General features: G+C 42.4%; 1 protein-coding gene across 1 annotated transcript in view; it reads left to right on the top strand.

Moving 5' to 3' along the window:
• Positions 1–19,491, top strand: part of DLGAP1 (DLG associated protein 1) — a 643,533-nt gene that overhangs the window by 113,259 nt on the left and 510,783 nt on the right. Inside the window, exon 2 of the mRNA XM_054020172.1 lies at positions 3,795–3,943. The gene's annotated coding sequence lies outside the window, so the exon portion shown is untranslated. The remainder of the gene's footprint in view (positions 1–3,794; positions 3,944–19,491) is intronic.

Genomic DNA, 19,491 nt, shown 5'->3' with positions numbered 1-19,491 from the left:
TCATTAATGTTGAAAATATAAATTTGTGTGTGGTAGCTGCTCGCCTCTCCTCTGTTTACTCTTGTTAAAACATTTGCCGAACAGCCTCGAAGTTTTCAAGTTTACCACTCTGTGAGTCATAAACTAACAAATTATTTACAACCAAGCTGTTACAAATATGCTCAGAGTGGGCTTTCTGTGTGATCTTTATGGAATGTTATGTGATTAGATAATCGGTTTTATCACAAAATTAACCCAGCCTCCCATTGACTTTTGACTTCGTTCATATGGATGTGTGTTCTGGTTCTACTATTATTATGGAGATTCATATCTTCATAAAAAGCAACAGAGGGTCCTGTGGCACCTTTGAGACTAACAGAAGATCTTCATAGTGACTGATTTAGCAAGAGAAATAGAATCTAGAAGTGAAAGATAACTACAGTTGTATGCTATGCAGTTCAAATAGATTGTTTTTCTATTATGTATGTAAAATAGAACTTGAATCTGTAGCTGTGTTTTTCCTGGAAATTTCATAACACATTTTCTGCAAGAATAGAATTAAAAGACAAATGCAGTATAACCCAGAGTTTAATTTTCATTTGTCTCAGACTGGGGAGCTTGCTTTGTGTGTTCAGAATTTTTCTGCCAAAGTCCTTAAATTCCCCCAAACATCTGAATAGAAGTGATTCAGGATAGCTGTGTGATTTAAGGAAGCGTGTGTGCTGCCCTGACAGTACATACTATGTGCAGATGTGTAATGCTATATATTTGGGTTTGATTATTTCTGTGTCCTTTTAATGCAGATTCCATCTATGATCATGGTGTAGTGCTTGCTGCATCTGCCACTGATGGCAGGAAAGTCACATATGTCATTTAAATAATTAGATCAGACTCTGTTGTTCCATTTAGGCAGAACCTGGAGCTCTGAACTGTGCAGAGTCCTCCCCTCTCAGGAGGAATTAAGTGTCAGGAAATTCCTCCTGGTGCTAACTGGTATGCAGAGGACACACATTCACTGCCACAGTTCACAGTAGCATACTCCCTCAGCACAACTGGCCAGATCAGCTGGGTGAATCGTGGAAAAGGCAGTGACATGGCCAAACCCTTCCCTTTGGGGTTTTTGGTCCCCAGAAGGTGCATGGAGGGAACAATCTTTGTGCTCCAGGGAGATCAGGAGGCCCAACTGCTATACAGAGAGACAAGAAAAAGGAACCCCTGACCCCTGCAGGGTCAATTGTACATTCACAGAGCAGACTTGCGCAGTCTGGCCCATCAGTATTCCCTACATCTGGCCCAATCTGTTGGAGGAAACTGGAATGCTGACTCAAGATATTTTTATGTTGAGTGAAATCTCATGGGGGACTGCTTTTAAAGATAAAGAGTGAAATCCTTCCCCATTGGCGAGGTTGGGAATTTTTCTATTGACTACTTTGGGGCCAGGATTTTACTAAGCTCCTTATGTCCATAGAAAAGTGCAGTATCTCATGAATTGCTGTTTTGGGTCTGTTGTGCATGATTTGTGGTACTGTAGCTCATGTTAAGAACAAAACTCCAAAGTGAAATTCAACTTTATTTGCTGAAGTTTTACACGCAGCAGCAGCATATTTGCTGATCAGGTTCACGTTGCTGATGTGCTTCCAGGCAGTTTTACAACTAGAAATGTGCAGTGAGCTGAAATACTTGTGACTGACTGAAAATTCCTGTTAACTTCATTTTTGGGTTGTTTATTCAGAAAACTTTTAAAAATAGCGCAATGCTGCCATGTTTGCTATTAAAACAATAAATAAAAAAACCTCCACCTTTTCCTCTGGTGTAAATGGAAATGGGCCACTTGCTCATTTGATCAGAAGAAATTCACGTATGTGAAAACTGTGTAACTCCCTTTTATTTTTATGGGATGAGCAAAAATATATGGAGATGGAGAGGACAGGTGTATCTATGAAGCAATAGAAAGTTTAGGAATAATGTGTTTCATTGAAAGTGAACGTGGTGAATTATTATTATTATTTTTTGAAGGAGAGAGGAGAGTAGCTGTAAGACACCTTTACCAGAAATGTCAGGTGTTTTTTTTGTTTTTTTTTAAACATAGATACATTGTGCATTTGGATTATCAATCAGAGAAGGAGCTTATGAGGATAAAACTAAGCAGCCCAGAATGTAGTAGGGAGAGGTTCTCAAACTATGGTTTGTGGAGTACTTGGTGGTGGTTTACAGAGAGGTGGCTAGTCATATGGTCCTGATTCTTCTTTCAAGCCAATAAGTCATATAAAAGACAGATAAATACACATTTACTACTTTCCTGATATTATTTTTCCATGTAAGCAACTGTTGTAGTTGCCGTAAGGACATTATGTGTGGAAAAGGAGGTGATTTGTGGCCCTATCTTTGGTTCATGCTATGAAATATTTGAGAACTCTTGTAGTTATGGATGAAAATGTCATGAGCTCTGCCTGGACTAGTTCAAAGTTTAAAGATCCTGAAGCAAGGGCTTTCTTTGGCTACAATCTTTCTGGCGCATGGAGATGGGTGAGGAAATCGTATTGCTAGTTTCTTTGTGCGTCTTGATATTGGGTCTGTTTTCATTAACTTTCCTTTCATATTTACATTGTTTCTATTTATGTCCTCTTATCTAAATTGGACCAAGAACAGGAAACTGCCATGGATTATCCATGCCATTAGGAAGAATTTTAAATGCTATAATTAGTCTTCTTTTATCAAAGCCCATTACTTTGAGTTGCTGGATGCTGCAGCTAAAAATTTATCCAAATCTCTTTGTTTCTTCCATTCCTGCAGTGATTATTAGCAATTTTAAAAAATCTGACAAGAACCCTAAATATCTGTATTATATGGTTGTTTAAAATGTGTTGAGTATGCCATCAGCAAAGGAAGAAATATCCCAACTAATGAAAGAAGTATGAAAGACAGAAATTTATCCACTGCAATCAGCTGCTATCCGTGTGGAATGTGTAACACAGCTTGAGCAATGAATAGATTGGAGAAAGAGGGAATGATTTTTGGAGGGGGGAGGAGGGCTGTTCTTTAGAAGACAGAATTATTACAGACAAACTATCCCTTTTTATGTGCAGCTTCAGTTAATCAAATGCTTTGCGGCATCTGCTGATTTTAACAACTTGGGTGGTCAATGATGGATAGCTGGCTCGTTTCACTGTGGCTTTCCCACCCTACCTGCTGTCTGCTTTGCTGTGTATTGAACTCAGTTTATGGATTTTCTTGGCTATACCATATGATTTTTGGCAGCATTCAGTGGTGTCTAACAGTATGTGCTACCTTGCTCTTCCTAGTTTTTCAGACGCCTTTGTACAAAGATTAGTTGCAGTTAGAGATGTGCACCTGCTAATCTCTCTTCCTTTTCAATGAAAGGCATTATTCCTAATCTTTATATTGCTTCATAGATATACCTGTCCTCTCCATCTCCATATCATTCGTTCAGAATCCTACCTTCTTTTTTTATTATTTGTAAGGGTAACAAATAAGGGCTATGTTCATGAAATGATGAGATACCATATGATGTGTACAATATAAACACCTAGATACAGTCAAATAGATTCTTAATGTCAGCCAGGAATGAAAGTGTACAATTAAGTGCATCATTCAGCTGTCACAAGTGTCTCCTGCTTTGCTAGTTAATTAGAAAGTCTTAATTACTTCTAAAGAAATACTCTTCTGTAATGAGGAATTATATATATCTCAAGGGCTTCTTTTCACAGTTTCAAATAAGATTTTATTAATCTAAAATCTGTAGCTCTTCAATTGACTTATATTTGTTTGTCTTTTTTCTTTTATTCCTTTGGCAGACAAAGTTCCTAGGAAATCGCAAGAGTCATATTGTTCAGGATTTCAAAGAGCTGTCATTTATCTTTGTGGATACAAGTAACGGACAATGGTGCCCCAACCATCAGTTCAAGCTGCTTGAAAAAAGGCTTCTGTACAAACGGCATGAAAGGTAACCTAACCACAGCAGGAGCCCCGGTGTACTTTAGCTCTGCTTGACATCTTTTCTCCCCCACCCTTCTTCCTCATTCAGACCTCCTAATTCCCACTCTGAGTAGTAGTTAATTAGACTGTTTAATTCCAGGATTCTAACTAAAAAAGGATTGTTTCTGCTCTCTGATACTTTTCTAGATAGAAAACAGCTCTTGAAGACAAATGGTACGTGCCTCATATTTGTGCTCCTTGCAATGGAAGGCTGTTGGTTTTAGTCAGTGTTTTTCAAGAGGTATAGAGTAGTAAGCAAACAGGGAGTGGTGAGCAGTGGTTGGAGATGTACTCTTCTGAATCTCTGTCTGCTATGGAACCATCATATTTTGACTTGGCCAGTTCTGAGGCATCTGAACAGTTTCACAGAGATCCAAGTCTTTGACAAAGGAGCTGTTACAGAAGCTGTGGCTTTGACAAAAATCTTCTGAGATGAAACGTGAATGTCCTGGATTAGAAGAACCCATTGCCTTTCATTGAGTTAATCCCCCCCTTTCAGATGCCGGGAATGTTGTTGCAGTCATATAACAAAAAAGAATCTTGCACCCTCCTCCCACCCCCAAACTGTTCTGCATTGCCAGATCAATGAACAGAAGTAGTCCACATAAACCATGTTTTCTGGTGGCTACCCACAACACATAAGGATTCACTTATAATGAATTATGCTAACAATATTTTGATAATTAGCAAAAAAGTCTTACCCTCTGACAGACCTAATTCTCACTATGTATAATATTTAAAATTCCAACAATTGGGTTCTACTAGCGTAAAAATACAAAGTAGTTATGAGACTCCTGAATGTGATCTTCTTTTAAGGGTAATTTTAATTTATTAGCATTTGGAAACTGATTAAGAGATTTGCTTGAAAATAGTTCAGTTTTTTTTTTTTTAAACCATCAAGCTTTACTCAGGATTTCTGCGCCAAATTTACACTTTTTTCCCCCATAGGAAACAAAGATGTTGAACATCTGCTTTAAATGCAGAATGGAACCTAACATTCAGCGGTGTTGCTCCTGATGCAATTTTACCCTTAAAGAAATCTGAGCAGATCTACTTCTGAGAGAGATTTTTTTTAAAAATCCAGAAGAGGTGGAATATAACAGATTTCAAAATGTTTTATATAACTTTCAACAAGAAGCAATTTATAGCAACCTTAGATTTATATAACTTCTAACTCTGATTTTTAGTGGCACAATTTAGAGAAGCTGTAGTGCTTTCACTATAATTTTAAGGAATATGTAATCAGTCTGTCTAATCTATTTTAAGCATTTCTAAGGAATACATCACTATAGTTTCTAGGTGCTAAATCTGAATACAACTGACAGCTTGCCATAAACTTGTATTATACAGAATATCAAAAAGGAAAATGTGTGTATTTGTTTTTAAAGACCGTCTGCTTACTGCAATCCCGGGTTCCAGAATTGTGCCATTAGTAAAGCCTATATTAAGGAATCTGTATTCATTATGAATCTCACTCTTTGGTCTGTGGGAAACTCAGTTTGTCCCAGAAAAGTGATGCTTTTGATTTGTTGAGGCCAGGTACTTGTTGTCGTAGTCAGACAATACTGAGGAGTGTCAGAAACATCAAACAAGGGTGATTTCATATCATCTTAGCCGAAAAGTGATGCATGCATGCATCCAATTGCAGTGGCCCAGATTTGGAACATAATGAACAATATGAAATTTTCAAATGAAGAATAAAAGATACCTAGGCGAAACCTGCAATATGGCATAATACCTTTTGTATGCATATAACTGGAGGTAGTTGAACAATCTTGAATAATTTATTCAATTAAATTTATGATATTATTCAAATAAATTATTCAGATATTTTGCTCATTATTTGCTTGGTTTATAGAGATGGGTGAATAATTCATGAACATTTTCATTGAATGGTTTAATCAGGGAATCTTCTTAATAAATATTTTCATTATTTGTTCTGTTCTACCAATAGCAGCATCTGCCCAAACCCTTCTCTTAGACGTGCAGTAAGTATACACTATTGTGCAATTGTAGGAATTTTGTTATATGCTGTATGGTAGGGTATACTACTTGTCTGGGTCTTGGGAGAGGCAGGAGAAAGGTGGCAGTTAGAAAGCTGTGGAGCTCCAGGCCAGGGAGGTAAGGCCAACAGTGGGCACATGAAACACCTGAACCCTGTGGGCCTTTCTGGAAGCCAGTTGGCGCACATAAGAGGAAGTGCAAGCTAAGAGCATTGGACTGGGAATGGCTAAAAAACCAGGAGCAAGTGGCCAGGGGGGCCAGGGAGTAGATGCTATATAAACATACCAATAATAACATTCCATTTACTGGTGTGTAATTGTCTGCCATCACTGCAGCCTTGGACACAGTGCAGTTGTGAGTGTACATCCTCATTGCACAAGCTGCAGTCAGACCCTTTCTGATTCATGTAACTGCTTCTTGGCTAGGGCCATGGTGACAGGTTTTGAGAAAACCTTCTCCCTTTTGTGTTAATAAGTAGTGCCCCACATAATATTCATTAGCTGCCTTCACTGATCTAGTATTGCTAGACTCAATCAGTAAAAATAATGAGTCAGCCCCTCCCCCTATAATAAATTTGGATTAAAAAATGATGCCACTTTTAAAAAATAAATGCTGGATCCTGTTTGTTTGCCTCTTGGGTTTTGACCCTTCAGGATTCACATGATTCAGCTTTTCTCCACAACCACGAGGACTAGAAACATATTTTCATTTTTTAAATGAAAGCTGAGATACTCCCCTAATGGCATGATTCTAGATGATGGAGGTTTCAGAAAATGTCATAAAACTCATGGTGAAATTGCAAGAGTTGGGAATACTGCTGCTGATCAGCACACAGTAAGGTGTAATGGTAGCAAAGGAAGGAAATATGTCCGTTTCAATAGGCATGTTTAGGCCTAAACGCAAGGGCCTAGTAATCAAATTAGTACCAGGATAAAATTGTCTTCACCACCAAGACCTTCATCTAGTCACAGGCCAGAATATTCTGCTGCAGAGAAATGTTTGATTTTTTTTGTTCTCTTTGAAAAGGGTGGGGGAGGCCTACCTTTTGAGTTCAGAAGATGTATATGTTGTGCGGTCAGAGAGAGCTGTCAGTTTGCTATTATCTGGAGCCAGAAGGGTCATCTGAGGATGAAAGGGGATAGATGAGGATGCTGACACATTGCTCAAAATAATTTACATCATGGGGAGTATTTAAAGGAAAGTATTACTAGAATTGGGCAGGAAAGAACAGCACAGTTTTTTGAGCTAACACCTATGTCCAAGGACAAAGTGTGCTTGCCATTCAGGAACAGAGTAGGAAGGATAGTTTAATGTTCAGTGCAGTGGACTGGGAACTTGAGAGTTCAGGATTTAATTTCTAGCTCTGATTAATAATTGAGAGTGGCTCTGATACTATGGTTATGGGAGCACATGCTGAGTTCTTAAAGTGATCACAACTGGTAATGAAAGTGGGCATATCCCAGATGTGATGCTTATAACACCTTCATACTAGATGATCTAATGAAAATAATTCAAAGGTGTGCAATTTATTGGGGAGTAAAAAATTAAAATGGATTTCATTATAGATCCTATATCATGTTTAAAAAGTAAAATAAAGTAATCACAGGTGGATCTGACAGTGCGGTTAGACTTCTTAGTGGCGATGAAGAAACTACCCACAGAGTTGACACTGTAAATAGATTCATGAGATCTCAGAAAGGCAATCAAGCAAGAACATTACCTATTGATGCCTAAACTTGCAGATATAACAAGTAAATTGGCTGATGCCCATTTTCTCAGTTCTGGAGGCTAGATCTAGGTACTAGCAAGTAAAACAGGGCAGAAGAAGTTCATTCTAACCATGTTTAATACCGTAATAGGCACGTAAGATTCACTTACTCTTTGGTATTCATTCAGCCTGTGATGTGAGGTTCCAAAAAAAAATAAAAGGGGGGGGGGGAATATATGCTGAGCTTTGTGGACTCAGCTATTGTGGGTGATGTATTGATGTTTGGTGCTGTCGTGGAAGAATATGATGCCAATCTATGTACTATGCTCCAAAATCTAGAGGAAAAGGAGTTAAATCTACACAAAATCATCACCGACTAACTAAGCTAAAATATTTTGGTCATTTTCTCAGTGGAGAGTATGAACCTGATCCTAAAAAATGGCAACCATCACTGAGATGAGGCTATCTAGAGAATTATGCTGAGCAAGAAAATTTATCCAGGATTTATCTTTTTGGGTTTATGTGTTACCTTGTAGAAATTTTGACACCAGGTTTTCTAAAAAGAAACTGAGTTTCAATGGGATGCAGTATTTGATTTTCAACAAACTGAGGCAATTAGCTGTCAATGTTGACATACTATGATAAAAATAAAGAAGTAACAGTTCAGGAGGATGTGTTACAGGATCTGATTCAATGCCCAATAAAGTCAATGGGAAGCTTCCAGTTGGCTTTAGTGGGCTTTGGATTAAGTTCAATGTCAGGGCTTGAAACTGCACTACTTCAAGAAGAGAAGCCAGTAGTTTATGCATCTTAACCCTCTGACATGTATAGAAATAAATTGTGCACAGAAGGAGATGTTTGCATGTATGCTTAGCTAGGAGTGCTTCCATCAAAATACATACGGGAGAAAAGATGCAGTGGTGTCTGAGCAGAGCACTTTGGAGGCAGGCATGAAAAATCATGTTACAGCCTCACCACAACTATAAAGAATGATGTCTGAAAAAACATGATGTTGTAGGTAAGAAAAATGCCAGATGTTCTTAACTTGAGCAGGTGGAGTTGACAAGGCTTTTGACCACACCTAAAAACTACCTGCATGAATATATGGGCACTTGACAGTTGTCATCTTACTTAAGCAGGCCAGGTCTTAAGGCCCACTGAGGGACTGAATGTGTATATTTTTTCTAATGCTTTTGAAAGTTAAATATCTGCCTTCTAAAATATTTGCTTCTAGCAAGCCTCAAGTTTGTTAACAGTACATTTTATATGGCTTTTTTTCCCCCCTGTGTGAAGGGAATAGTCAAATCAGTGGTAGTCAGCAAAAAACAAGATGGTTTTGCTAGTTTTGGTTATCTGAATGCATAGGAGTTAGAGCTTGAAGAAATGCCTCTTGTTAGCTTTTATGCAGTTCTTTTTAAGATGCAGTCACATGTAAAGTTTGTTCTGATTCTCTCTCTCTCTAAAATTAAGAATAGTTTATTCTTATGGATTAGTCTCACATAAAGAAACTATTATTTCGGAGCCAAAACATTATTTATGTCCCTTTTTTATTTTATATTAAAAAAATGATTAAACACACAACGTCAGTGAATCTAGACAAGTAGGAAATTCCCAGGGTGGATGGGTAGGGGAGGGGATATTCATACAGCCATGTGTAATTAAGTTATGGTAGTTGAGAGGTTTTTAAATAGTGTCAATTAAAGTACAGGAGAGAGACAATGATATATGAAGAGTGAGCAGATAAGATTGCCTATATACCACATTCCAACAAATAAATACTTCCTTGACTCCTTTAGTGCGTCTTCTGTTGTTTCATTTCTCTTATTTAATATATGCTTGACATCTGGTGTGAAACATTGCCTCTGTTAGAAAATTTTCTGATTTTTCTCAGCTTTGGAAAAAGCTGTGTGGGAAGAAGTTGTCTTTTAATCCTGCATTTTGACTACGTAATACCTTTATTGTAAGTCTCCCTGTAAGAAGTTGTGTATATATTTAAAAATGGGGAAAATGCTCATTTTATGTGTAACAAGTTTAGGCCAGTACCTGCCAAGTCTAACAGTGGATATTATAAAAAGGTAGCATGCTAATAGCTTAGTACCAAAGTGGTGTTACGTGTCTGAATAACAAAAATTAAAATGCAACAGAGGGTCCTGTGGCACCTTTGAGACTAACAGAAGTACTGGGAGCATAAGCTTTCGTGGGTCAGAACCTCACTTCTTCAGATGCAAGACTTTAAGGACCCTCTGTTGCTTTTTACAGATTCAGACTAACACGGCTACCCCTCTGATACTTAAAAATTAAAATGAGAAGCTCATTTTGTGAATAAAAGATAATTTAGGAAAGATTTACATCATGTTGTAACAGCCATTAGAATATCAATATTATGGTATTGGCCAGCCAGCCTTAAAATGAGGATTTAATTTCTGTTCCTCTTTGCTGTAGGGTTGTTACAGATTTGGTTTGTACCTTTTTAGTTGCAGAGCAGAACTTTTTCATATGACAAACAAATCAGTATGAGTGATGCCAACCGTTGGTTGTAAATGGAATGACAGAGTTTGCAAACTTTACCAGCAATTTTAAAGACGTTATTAAAGTAAGATATTTTTTGGAACGATTTTGTTTCCTGTCTGACTGATGTGTAGCCCATGGCTTTTCTTGAAAATGTGATAGATATAATTAGTACCTTTCCTGTGAAATAAATGAGGAGGATTTATTCTAAAATTTCACTAAGAAAAAACTGTGCAGACAGGTGCTCTTTGCTTGTTTCGAGAAGATATTCAGTGTTTACTTTCAAGCTGCAACAGTTTAACTGGGAAATGTGAAGCCGATCTCCTATTCTACTTAGCACTTAGAAGAGGAAGTCCCTCACCCCAAAGAGTATTAATTTGTTGGGTGTTGATTTTTTTTTTTTTTTAAGAATTGGCTTTTTTTAATGTCCTTGTGACGGACCTCAGTTGGACCACACTAATCAAGCTATTCAAGATTTCTGATAGTTATTCTTTGAGAGCATGACACTGTAGAGGTGTGTGAACAAAAAACATATCATCCACGCAATTTACCTAGTTGTACTTTTTTTAGTCGCTAGATTCCCTCTTTTTTTTTTTCTTTTATTTCGAACTTTATTTCTTAGTAGTATTTTCCAGCCAGGAGGGTCATTGTGCCCCACCCAGTACTGGGGGACCCTTACCATGGTCCTCAGATTTTAGATTTACTCAGGCTGCAGAGTGGCCGTGCCAGTCAGTGATCTTCAGTTGCACTGTCTCAAGTGCTTGAGTGAGGGTTGTGTAAGATCAGTTTGTCCATTAGCCTAGTTGTCATGGAATCAAGACCAGGAGAAGGAAGTTGAGGGAGGAGCGTCTCCATTACCTTTTGGTTGAGGATGCCCTTAGACTGGAGTTGGAACCCCACTGGTCATCCAAGGGAGGTACTTTGATTCCTTCCCAAAGTGCTTTCCCCCAGTTTTTCTGCAGACAGGAGCTGAGGGAGATCCCTGTCAGTGGGACTATCTTCTTTGAGGCCCAAGACTTCAGAACAGTCCTGGCCCCAGAAACACAAGAAGGAGGCATTGGGCTCTTTAGAGTCCAAAATGCAAGACTCCTATACAGAAGATTGTTCAGGTACTGATGGTAGAGCGAGCCCTTTGGCTTGCTGCTCCCTGGTACTAGCTTATACAGAAAGACCTGAGACATCAATGCATCAGTCCTCCCAAGGACTGGCAAGACTGGCTAACTCTTCAGCCGCAGTGGAGTAGTCATCCCAAATCACTGTGGGACAGCCACCCATATCCGTACTCACTATGCCAGAGGCTTTTGCTGTGCCCAGGGACTTGTTATGCCTGTTGTATCACCTTCACTATTGCTTCAGGTCGGCGGCATGGATGCTGAGATCATCTGCAAAGGAATGCTCTATTCTGGGGTCACCAGCTTTGGGCTTGGTACCACCTCCTTCGACTTCTTTTGGTCCAGTAAAAGTTCCTCCACACTGCATGTAACTGGCGGCTAGGAAGCTGCCTATACTTTCCCTAGTGCCACATCCCTGTTGCAGATCTAGATCTCAGTTACCGAGGTCCCTTTCCAGTACCGCACCATCTCAGAATACTCTGTGTCTTCATCAGACTCTGAGGTAGGCTGTCGAGTATCTCAATACTAGAGTCTAGAGCTTTCTAGATCCCAATCCACTTCCCACACTTATCAGCATGGGTTTTAGAAGAGCTTAACCAGGGATTGGGATGCTTGGGCCAGACATGCCTGGGGCCCCGCCCCGATACTGTTCCAGCCCTATCAGTGGCCCTGTTAGTTGCCCTATAGGATGCCTCCAGCATCCAGCTCTATATTGCCAATAGCTCATACGAGTAGATCCCCCGCAGAAGAGAGCCATCTCCTGCCAGTACCAAGAGACTGTGTTGGTTGATACCGATCAGCCTTCGGAATCTTAAGCTCAGGATTTACCTGTTCAGCTTTGGAGCTGCAACCTGCCTTGGTACCACAAGAACAGCCTTGAGCGCTAACTCCTTTGCCTCCCCCTTATGCATCCTCCTCACCATGCGTCTCTGACTTTAAGGCATTTCAGAAGATCTTCAGGAGAATGGCAGCTTCTTTGGGCATTCAAGTGGGGCTAGTGATGGAGAATACCCGCAAGCTGACTGACACTCTCCATCCCGCTGTGGTAGAAATGGTAGCCCTGCCTATCAAGGAGGCCCTTATGCAGCCAGCCAAAACACTGTGGCAAAGTCCTTCCTCCATTGCACCTATGGCCAGATGAATGGAACATAAATACCAGCTTCTGTCCCAAGGGTTTGAGCAGTTTTATTTACATCCCACACCTGGCTTATTAGTAGTGGCCATGATGAATGAGAGGAGTTGGCAGGGCTGGGCTAGGGCTACCCCCAAAAATAAAGATCCCCAAAAGCTCAGACTTTTTGGTAGAGAAAAATATTCTGCAGCAAGATTACAACTCCAGATCACCAACTATAGTACTCCTGTTGACAATGTATGACTTCTCTAACTGGGAGGCAATGTCTCTTTGCAAGCAAGCTGCCCAAGGGTTCCGGAGAACAATTGCAATCACTCATCACCCAGGGCTGCCTCGCCTCTCAATCAGCTCTGCAGGCTTTTTTGGATGCAACAGATTCAACAGCCATGCTTGTGGACTGCCCACGAGGGCAAGTTACACACAAATGTATTTAAGTTGCATGCAATATTCCAGGCATGTTGGCAGTTCCTGCTTTACATTCAGAGCAAAACTGTCCAACTACTTGCTGACAACATCACAGCATTGTCTTATGTAAACACGCAAGAGGGTACCAGGTGAGACAGTTTCCGTCAGGAGGTAGTCAAGTTGCAGAATTTCTGCATTCAGAGTTTGGTCACTCCCAGGTTATCTCACTTGCTGGGGTTCAAAATGGGCTGGTGGACTGTCTGAGCAGATGCTTCAATTTAAACACATACATAAGGGGTTTTTCATTGGTGGATCTGTTTGCAGCTGGGCAGAACAGGAAATGTTCTTGGATCTGTTCCAGGGCTGCTCACAATCTTGGATCAATATCAGACGCTTTTCTGTTGCCATGGGACAAGGGTCTGCTGTATGTGTACTCACCAGCACCCCTGATTCCCAGGGTCATCCTCAAGCTCAAACAGGATCATGGTAGAATTATCCTTATAGATCCAGCCTGACCAAGACAGACTTGGTATTCAGTTCTGTAAAAATTGTCCACTCAAGATCACTTGTTACCAGTGTAACTTTAGCACCCTCGTGGCCAAGATGGAGTCTGCTCTGCAGGCAGCTCTGGCCAAGAGAAGGCGCGTGCAGGAATGCAGCAGGAGAAATCCCTTCCACCCCAGGGGCACCTATTCCAAACCCACCAGAGTGGACACACACACCCCCAGGAATCGTACAATGGATATGACAAAGGGAGATATTTATTTACAGAGGGATGAAAGGAGAAATACAACAAGGGAAAATATAGGGGGAGCAGCAGAACAGGGTTGCCTCCAAAACAAGGCCCCATAGGCCCAGTGGTAGCACAGTCTGGAAGGGCAGACACTGAGCTGAACTCTGCGTGCAGACACGTTGAAGTCCTGAGCAAAGTTCCAGTCGAGTGGTGAGTCTTGGGAGCTCCTGGTCGTCTTCGGAGCCAGTGAACTTTCCCCCAACAAACCCCTCCGGTGCCCTCTTCTGCCGCACTCTGCAAAGCCACACAGAGCGACCTCCCCACTTAACTAGCTACAGCCTCCCTCCTTGTTCCCAATGCAGAGTCCCAAGCCCCAGTACTCACAGCCCCATGCAGCTATGGGCAGCTGTGATATTAGGTCCAGTTCCGGCCTGTCCTTCTCGGCAATTCCTCCCTGGCACAGTGCTCCTCCTGGCTCCTGTCCTTGGGGGTCCTCAATCGGCCACCCTGCCCTTTGCAGGCTTCAGGCAGGTTGTCTCTCTGCTTCACTTTTCCAGGGCCTGCAGGCTGCCTCTCTCTCTCTCTCTCCTTGGAGCTCCAGCGCTGCCCCCTGAGTTTCCCTCCTTTTTTCTTACTCTCCCCGTCCCCCCTAGGAAAAATATTTAAAGGGACCATGCTCTCTAAACCCCAAAGGGATTACACCAGTAACCAGAGACTTCATGACCCAGAACCAGTTCCTTGTGCTGCATCTGAATCCTCAAGTGCTGCATCTCACAGCCTGTGAGTGATTGAATGCAGAGGCACATGGTGTTCAGTAGCAGTTGAGAATGCTCTTCTTAATAGCAGAAAACCTTCCACAAGAGCTACTTACCTGAGTAAGTGGAAGCATTTCTCTATCTGGGCAGCCTCCCATAATATGTCCTTGGCTCAGATTAAGAGTCAAACAGTCTTGGGCTATCTGTTGCACCTTGAGGAATCAGATCTAGCCATCAGCTCTATTCGGGTGCATCTCAAGGTTTCACCCTATAGATGGGTAGACTGTGTTCATTAACCCTATTACGACCAGATTCCTGAAAGTTCTAGATAGATATCCAGCTTGGGATTTGAATTTAGTGTTGTATGTTCTTATGGATCTTCCTCTGGAGGCCCCAGCACCGTGCTTGCTCCTACATCTGTCAGTGAAGGTAGTTTTCTGAGTGGCCATTGCCTACCTCTTCTAGGAGAGTAGAGAACTGAATGCATTGGTCACTGACCATATACCGTTTTCTTCCAGGACAAGTTTCAGCTTGGACCACACACTAAATTTCTCTTAAAAGAAATGCCACCTGAATCAGTCTGTATATCTGAGTTTCTTCCAAGCTCTTTATTTCTTATGACGAACATCTGAGAGACAAACCAGTCGTGACTCAGAGACTCTTGAAATGGATCACCACCTGCATCACCATATGTTAGGCTGTCAAAGGGGTAACAACTGCTGGCAAACTCACAGCACACTCAACAGAGCACATTCAGCCTGGGCAGTGTTTGTGGTACACAATGTCCAGATTATGGGCAACAAAGTGGTCTTTTCTTCCAACATTCACTAGAAGTTATGCACTTTCTGCTGCATCGAGGGAAGAGGCAAGTGTAGGTAAAGTGGTTCTACAGCCCCTCCTCCTGGGGAGATAAGAGATTTATGAGCTATAGTTCTATAGTGTCAGTTAAAACGGAGAGTAGGTTTGTAATGTGATGTATCACATTTGGAAATCAGAAAATGTAAGCCTTGAGTCAGTGGTCAGCTTGTATCATGCAGCCTGTGACAGAATGCAGGTAAGCAAACAGGTAAGCTTGAGAAAGCTGATGGAGGTCATTAGACAATCAGACTGGCCAGCTGGATGGTCTAAGGAAGCCAAATACCCCATCAGCCCAAGGCTGATAAAGAGGCAGGAAGAAAGTGCCAGGAGGGAGCGGGAGGGGAGACCAGGGCTAGTTGAGCTCAGAAACACAGAGGCCTCAAGGGAGGGAGATCTCTGTTCCCCTCAAGAGTGCTGTTGGAGGGTGGTGGTGGTCAGGGACTCCCTCCTCAGGGGGACTGAGTCATCTATCTGCCGCCCCGACCGGGAAAACCGAGAGGTCTGCTGCTTGCCAGGAGCTAGGATACACGATGTGATGGAGAGACTGCCGAGACTCATCAAGCCCTCGGATCGCTACCCCCTTCCTGCTTCTCCATGTGGGCACCAATGATACTGCCAAGAATGACCTTGAGCGGATCACTGCAAACTACGTGGCTCTGGGAAGAAGAATAAAGGAGTTTGAGGCGCAAGTGGTGTTCTCGTCCATCCTCCCTGTTCAAGGAAAAGGCCTGGGTAGAGACCGTTGAATCATGGAAGTCAACGAATGGCTACGCAGGTGGTGTCAGAGAGAAGGCTTTGGATTCTTCGACCATGGGATGGTGTTCCAAGAAGGAGGAGTACTAGGCAGAGACGGGCTCCACCTAGTGAAGAGAGGAAAGAGCATCTTTGCAAGCAGGCTGGCTAACCTAGTGAGGAGGGCTTTAAACTAGGTTCACTAGGGGAAGGAGACCAAAGCCCTGAGGTAAGTGGGGAAATGGGATCCTGGGAGGAAGCATGAGCAGGAGAGCGCAAGAGGGGAGGACTCCTGTCTCATACTGAGAAAGAGGGACGATTGATGAGTTTTCTTGCCTATACACAAATGCAAGAAGCCTGGGAAACAAGCAGGGAGAACTGGAAGTCCTAGCACAGCCAGGGAACTATGATGCGATTGGAATAACAGAGACTTGGTGGAATAACTCACTTGACTGGAGTACTGTCATGGATGGATCTAATCTGTTCAGGAAGGACAGGCAGGGCAGAAAAGGTGGGGGAGTTGCGTTGTATGTAAGAGAGGCGTATGACTGCTCAGAGCTCCGGTATGAAACTGCAGAAAAACCTGAGAGTCTCTGGATAAAGTTGAGAAGTGTGAGCAACCAGGGTGATGATGTGGTCGGAGTCTGCTATAGACCACCAGACCAGGGGGATGAGGTGGACGAGGCTTTCTTTTGGCAACTAGCAGAAGTTGCTAGATCGCAGGCCCTGGTTCTCATGGGAGACTTTAATCACCCTGATATCTGCTGGGAGAGCAATACCGCGGTACACAGACAATCCCGGAAGTTTTTGGAAAGTGTAGGGGACAATTTCCTGGTGCAAGTGCTGGAGGAACCAACTAGGGGCAGAGCTTTTCTTGACCTGCTGCTCACAAACCGGGAAGAATTAGTAGGGGAAGCAAAAGTGGATGGGAACCTGGGAGGCAGTGACCATGAGATGGTAGAGTTCAGGATCCTGACACAAGGAAGAATGGAGAGCAGCAGAATATGGACCCTGGACTTCAGAAAAGCAGACTTTGACTCCCTCAGGGAACAGATGGGCAGGATTCCCTGGGAGAATAACATGAAGGGCAAAGGGGTCCAGGAGAGCTAGCTGTATTTTAAAGAATCTTTATTGAGGTTGCAGGAACAAACCATCCTGATGTGTAGAAAGAATAGTAAATATGGCAGGCTTGGCTAACCAGTGAAATCCTTGCTGATCTTAAACGCAAAAAAGAAGCTTACAAGAAGTGGAAGATTGGACAAATGACCAGGGAGAAGTATAAAAATATTGCTCTGGCATACAGGAGTGAAATCAGGAAGACCAAATCTCACTTGGAGTTGCAGCTAGCAAGAGATGTTAAGAGTAACAAGAAGAGTTTCTTCAGGTATGTTAGTAACAAGAAGAAAGTCAAGGAAAGTGTGGGCCCCTTACTGAATGAGGGAGGCAACCTAGTGACCAAGAATGTGGAAAAAGCTAATGTACTCAATGATTTTTTTTTTTTTTTGCCTCTGTCTTCACGAACAAGGTCAGCTCCCAGACTGCTGCACTGGGCAGCACAGTATGAGGAGAAGGTGACCAGCCCTTTGTGGAGAAAGAAGTGGATCGGGACTATTTAGAAAAACTTGATGAGCACAAGTCCATGGGCCCGGATGCGCTGCAACCGAGAGTGCTAAAGGAGTTGGCGGATGTGATTGCAGAGCTATTGGCCATTATCTTTGAAAACTCATGGCGATCGCGGGAGGTCCCGGATGACTGGAAAAAGGCTAATGTGGTGCCCATCTTTAAAAAAGGGAAGGAGGAGGATCCGGGGAACTACAGGTCAGTCAGCCTCACCTCAGTCCCTGGAAAAATCATGGAGCAGGTCCTCAAGGAATCAATTATGAAATACTTAAGAGGAGAGGAAAGTGATCAGGAACAGTCAGCATGGATTCACCAAGGGGAAGTCGTGCCTGACTAACCTAATTGCCTTCTATGATGAGATAACTGGCTCTGTGGATGAGGGGAAAGCAGTGGATGTGTTATTCCTTGACTTTAGCAAAGCTTTTGATACGGTCTCTCACGGTATTCTTGCCGCCAAGTTAAAGAAGTATGGGCTGGATGAATGGACTTTAAGGTGGATAGAAAGCTGGCTAGTTCATCGGGCTCAACGTGTAGTGATCAATGGCTCCATGTCTAGTTGGCAGCTGGTTTCAAACGGAGTGCCCCAAGGGTCGGTCCTGGGGCCGGTTTTGTTTAATATCTTTATTAATGATCTGGAGGATGGTGTGGACTGCACTCTCAGCAAGTTTGCAGATGACACTAAACTGGGAGGCGTGATATATACACTAGAGGGTAGGGATCAGATACAGAGGGACCTAGACAAATTAGAGGATTGGGCCAAAAAAAACCTGATGAGGTTCAACAAGGATAAGTGCAGAGTCCTGCACTTAGGACGGAAGAATCCCATGCACTGTTACAGATTAGGGACTGAATGGCTAGGAAGCAGTTCTGCAGAAAAGGACCTAGGGGTCACAGTGGATGAGAAGCTGGATATGAGTCAACAGTGTGCTCTTGTTGCCAAGAAGGCTAATGGCATTTTGGGCTGTATAAGTAGGGGCATTGCCAGCAGATCGAGGAATGTGATCGTTCCCCTTTATTCGACATTGGTGAGGCCTCATCTGGAGTACTGTGTCCAGTTTTAGGCCCCACACTACAAGAAGGATGTGGAAAAATTGGAAAGAGTCCAGCGGAGGGCAACAAAAATGATCAGGGGTCTGGAGCACATGACTTATGAGGAGAGGCTGAGGGAACTGGGATTGTTTAGTCTCCAGAAGAGAAGAATGAGGGGGGATTTGATAGCTGCTTTCAACTACCTGAAGGGATGGATGTCGGCTATTCTCAGTGGTGGTAGATGACAGAACAAGGAGCAATGGTCTCAAATTGCAGAGGGGGAGGTCTAGGTTGGATATTAGGAAACACTATTTCATTAGGAGGGTGGTGAAGCACTGGAATGCATTACCTAGGGAGGTGGTGGAATCTCCTTCCTTGAAGGTTTTTAAGGCCCGGCTTGACAAAGCCCTTGCTGGGATGATTTAGTTGGGAATTGGTCCTGCTTTGAGCAGGGGGTTGGACTAGATGATCTCCTGAGGTCCCTTCCAACCCTGATATTCTATGAGATATAAGGAAAAACCACACACTTTCCCAAACCCATTGCAGTATTAAAGGAGGAGAGTCTACAAGCTGAATTTTATGAGAGGAACTACGCCCTTTGGCAGAACTATTACGGTATGTCTACGCTGCAAGGGAAGGTGTGATTGTAGCATGGGTAGTCATACATGTGCTCGCTTTAATTGAGCTAGAATGGGTAACAATAGTAGTGTAGATGTGGCAGCATGAGCTAACAAACTGAGTAACAGGCTCCCTAGTTGCTTATACTCTGGTGGCAACACCAGGGTGAAGGCCATTTGTCTCATCTGTAATTACATTATTATTTAATTTGTCCTTATTGAGATTGCTTTGTAATCCGTTGTAGCCACTAAACATAGCAAAACAAAATAAACATCTGGTGAAGTATTAAGCACTGTGTACAC

This window comes from Malaclemys terrapin, chromosome 2 (genome assembly GCF_027887155.1).
Source record: "Malaclemys terrapin pileata isolate rMalTer1 chromosome 2, rMalTer1.hap1, whole genome shotgun sequence".
NCBI lineage: Eukaryota > Metazoa > Chordata > Testudines > Emydidae > Malaclemys > Malaclemys terrapin.
The sequence above is the reverse complement of the archived record's forward strand: the minus strand, read 5'-3'. Positions and strand labels throughout refer to the sequence as shown.